This window comes from Oculina patagonica, chromosome 6 (assembly GCF_052425735.1).
Source record: "Oculina patagonica isolate OP01 chromosome 6, crgOcupat, whole genome shotgun sequence".
Taxonomy (NCBI): Eukaryota; Metazoa; Cnidaria; class Anthozoa; order Scleractinia; family Oculinidae; genus Oculina; species Oculina patagonica.
The window spans coordinates 27,221,789-27,226,898 of NC_135763.1; positions in this window are offsets into that span (position 1 = coordinate 27,221,789).

Here is a 5,110-nt window from a genome sequence, read left to right on the forward strand (position 1 = left end):
TTTAATACATAAATCGTTTAAAACAGCCTCGATGTGATATTTACGATGATATACCGATTTTCGACGTATTCTATAAAAATCAAAATACTCGCTAACATATTTATAATTCTGAGTCCCGCAATTTTGGCATACTTTCATATATGCATCTTCCAAAATATCAGGTTTATCACAGCAATGATCAACAACTTTATCGCCTGTATATAATAACTCATTGCAAAAAATACAAGAACCCTCACCCATTATTTTTAAATCGCTATGTATCACAAAACATCTCATATATAAATATATTTATATAAAGATGATTCAAGGCAATATCGCCTTCCACTAATAGTTGATCACAATAAGGACATGAAAACTCTTCAATATTCTTTAATTCATCGTGAATTTGTGAATTACAAGACATTATATACTAATATGTAAGATTTATTTTTATGCTACTACAACAAGGTGCCTTTATTCAAAAGTAACGACGCTGTTTACACAGTAGACCAGAAATCATGTTCTTCCTGACAAAGTTCACGAATAATTTTCATGTTTGAGTTAAAAGTACGAATAGGAACAGCACAATAACATAATTTCGGATATTCTTCAAAAAGGTTATACAACGAAATTAAAAAATTAGTATGACTTGTAGAAAAGCCACATGATTCCCGAACATGCTTAAACATTTGTGGTTCTAATGTTTGTTTAGCTTCCTTCAGTAGTAATCCTTGTCTTGAAGCAAATGATAGCATCTTCTTCTTACAATCGGTTATGGCTTTCGACAGTTTGTTAATGAGTTCAATGAGTTCATCTTCATTTAGCGCACCTTCATGAACTAATCCTTCATATGACTTATCCAAAGACGTGTTGTCATTAAATTTCTTCAACAGTGTCTTTATCTTCTCCTTTTTCTCAATCTTCTTTGCCTCTTTTGTGTCTTGGGTATGCGTTGTTATATCTTCAATTTCTTTATAACATTTGTTTAGATTTCCTTTGATTTGAGGATATTTCTGAATAATCTGTTCAAAGGATTGACGAACATCTTTCAGCATTTGTTGTGAAGCCGACATCTTCAAAGATAAGTTGATTTAATTCATCGAAAACTCCCTTTTTAAAGACTGGTTGATTAAAAATACCTGCTGACGCGTAAGCCGAAAATATAAATGATTCCACTGTATGATGACCTTAAAAAGTAATGTTATGTTATCAAAAAAGTAAATATTTGAGTTGCTATGTTTTTGTCACCATAATAGAACCTTAAGGAAGCATTTGTGAAGCCGTCATCTTCAAAGATCAGTTGATTAAAAATACCCGCTGACGTGTAAGTCGAAAATATGAATGATTCCACTGTATGATGACCTTAAAAAGTAATGTTATGTTATCAAAAAAGTAAATATTTGAGTTGCTTTGTTTTTGTCACCATAATAGAACCTTAAGGAAGCATTTGTGAAGCCGTCATCTTCAAAGATCAGTTGATTAAAAATACCTGCTGACGCGTAATTCATCAAAAAACTCCCTTTTTAAAGACTGGTTGATCAAAAAAACCTGCTGACGCGTAAGTCGAAAAATGACGCCATCGAAAAACCCCCTAATAATTTCCGAGAATGCCTTCAAATGTAAACATTGTGGAACCATCTTTTTTAGTCATTAATCATTTATAACTTATGGCTAAAACCGTAAACTGAATAAATATGTATTTAATGCTGATCCTTACGAGGTCTCCCCCGTCGTCGTTTCTGGTTTTTAGGTATACACTCTAAACGTACATGATTTTTGTCTTCATTTGATATTTCAGATCTGCTGTTAAGGTCTGAAGATAGCATTTTAATAATACTAATATTAGCGTCAAGAATGCTCTGAATACAATACATTTTATTAATGAAGGCTATATCATTCGAGCTTTTATCAGCTTCTAGTAGGTGTTTGATATTTAATGTTATATAACACATTCTATATATATTAATAAAGAAAATAATTATCTGTTTATATCTAAACGCACTATAAAAAACATATAAAGAATTATATATATAGTATATAATAAATGGGACGAAATAAAAAATACGATAATGAAGAAGACAGGCAAAACGCTATTAAGGAAAGCAAGACCAGATATATGCTAAACAAATCATGGATATGTGATGCATGTCAACATGACTACACGCTCGCTGGAAAGCACTCTCACATGAAGAGCAAGAAACATATTAAAAATACTGTTATCAAGGATATTGAAGACCAATACAACATAATACCAGCTGAAAACATATAAAGCAATATTATATAATTATATATTGTATAGCACAGTATATATGAATTGCTGTTATCTGTTGCCTTAGGTAACCAAAAATATATTTATTTCTGGTTATCTTTTAAACGCACCAAAAAAATCTCAAAAATAATTTTTACTATAAAGGACTTAAAGAAATGGTAATTCTATATAGTACACAAAAATGGAAAAAAATATCTCATATATTAATATGAATGAATTAGATCTAGAAAAATTATCTAAAACTGAACTCATAAAACTAGTATTATCACTAAAAGCAAACCAACCAAGAGTTTACAAGCCGAGACCCCCAATCCCAACTCCTCGTAAGAGTGTAAAACAGAGGGTTCAGGATTATGAAAACAACATAATTCTTCCACCATTAGAATTTAGGGATGATTACAAACCTGTCCCCATGCCAAGGACCAAAAAACCAGTTCCAATGCCAAGAACTAATGTCTCAAATGAATTCAATTTCGATGACAACATTTTTGATACAACATCTAATGATCAACCTCTATTCAAAATAAGTGAAATTGGGAATACGGTTAATAAAAAATTCAATGCTTTCACTAACGAATTTAAAATAAATGTACGCAAAAATTTCATTGGTGATAAAAATGATGTTTTCAGTGTATTTGAAAAAATGTTTGTAATGACCATTAAGAAAAGACAGCTAAAAGGTAATGATAGATTCAGATTGGTAATTTCAAATGATAAATTAGATCATCCTATCTCAACAAAATTGTTAAAAGTTTCTGATTTCAAGTTAAATCAACTTTCAGATATAATCAATACGTTGGAGTATAAAGAAATAGATTTAGAAAATTGCAAAATAATTATTCAATCTGTTAAAATACCTGCAGGAAAAGGGCGGTTATATTTATCAAAACAAACAGTGAATAGAAAACAATGTATTATTACGATAAAAAATAATGATACATTATGCTTAGCAAGAGCCATTGTAACAGCTTATGCTAATTTACACCCTGAGAATTACACCACAACTCAGTTGAAAGATGGATTCAATAAAAGTCGAAAACTACAACAAATTCAAGCCAAAGAACTTCATAATAATGCTAATGTTGAAATTAATGATTATGGAAATTCTTTAGAAGATGTAAATAGCTTTGCATCACATTTAGATATTGAGATTAACATTATCGATTCTGAGCAGTTCAATGAAATCATATATACATCCAATAATGGTAAAACAGACAAAATTTATTTATACAAAACACGGAATCATTTTGATGTCATAAAATCAATGACAGCTTTTTTAGATGTAGCATATTACTGCCATTCTTGTAAAAAAGCTTATACGAGACGTGATAAACACAAATGCCCCCAAAAATGTCTATCTTGTTTCAAATATTTTCCAGATGGAAATAAATGTAATGGTAAAGACGTTACATGTAATCAATGCAATCGTGTTTTTCATGGTAATACTTGCTTCAAAAACCATACTAGTAACCGATCGAAAAAAGATAGTGATGATTCAGTATGTAGCAGTGTAGCAAAATGTTTAAAATGCAATCAAATCATACTAAAACCATATATTAAAATACATAAATGCGGTTTCAAAATGTGTAATAATTGTAATAAATATTGTGAAAGCAAACATGAATGTTTTATGAAAAAGATAAAAGTTATTGGTGGAAATTGCATCAAAAATAGCAAAAAACCATGCCGATTAAATAAAAACATTCTCAAAAAAGATTATTGCTACTCATGTAAAACGTATAATGAAAAATATTTATTTTTTGATTTCGAATGTACCCAAAACACTGGAATACACGAAGTCAATTTAGCTATCTGTCATGATTTCGATGGTAATGAATTAATCTTCAATGATATTAATAGTTTTTGTAATAAAATCGTCAATGAAAAATATAAAGGATATACACTTTTGGCTCATAATAGCAAAGGGTATGACAGTCATTTTATACTAAAATGGTGTATAGATAATGGTTTCAAACCTTATTGTATTTACAATGGTGCAAAAATTATGATGATGGAAATTTCACAATTAAGAATCAAAATAATCGACAGTTTAAATTTTATTCAACAACCATTATCATCGTTTCCTAAAACGTTTGGTTTAAACGAGTTGAAAAAAGGGTATTTCCCACATTATTTTAACAAAAAATGTAATCAAAACTATATCGGTAATATGCCTTCTAAGAAGCATTATGGGTATAATCAAATGAAAAACAATGATAGACAGAAATTTTTACAATGGTATGACGATCGTGTTAATGAAAATTATGTTTTCGATTTCAAAAAAGAATTAATTGAATACTGTAGGTCAGATGTTGATATATTAAGAAGATGTATGTTAAAATTCAGACAAGATTTCATAAACCAAGATAATATTGATCCACTAAAATACATCACAATAGCTGGTGTTTGTATGGCTATTTATAGAGGAAATTATATGCCAAAAAATACCATAGCTGTGGCTGATAATGTTGTTCAAACAGAAAATCATAGTGCAGTCAGTATTGCATGGCTTGATTACATAAGCAAGAAAAATAATATTAAGATCCAGCATGCTTTGGCAGGAGGTGAAAAACTCATCAATAACAAATTAAAAGTTGATGGTTTTTGTGAGGAAACAAATACTGTTTATGAATTTCAAGGTTGTTTCTGGCATGGTTGTCCAGATTGTTACAAACCTGATGTTATCAATAATAAGAATCAATTTGATATGGTCACTTTATATAATAAAACACAAGCTAAAAATAACAAAATAACATCTGCTGGTTACAATCTTATTGAAATGTGGGAATGTAAATTAAAAAATGATAAATGTTTCCAAAAATATTATAAAAATGATTGGAATAGAGAAGTGATTGCCCAACT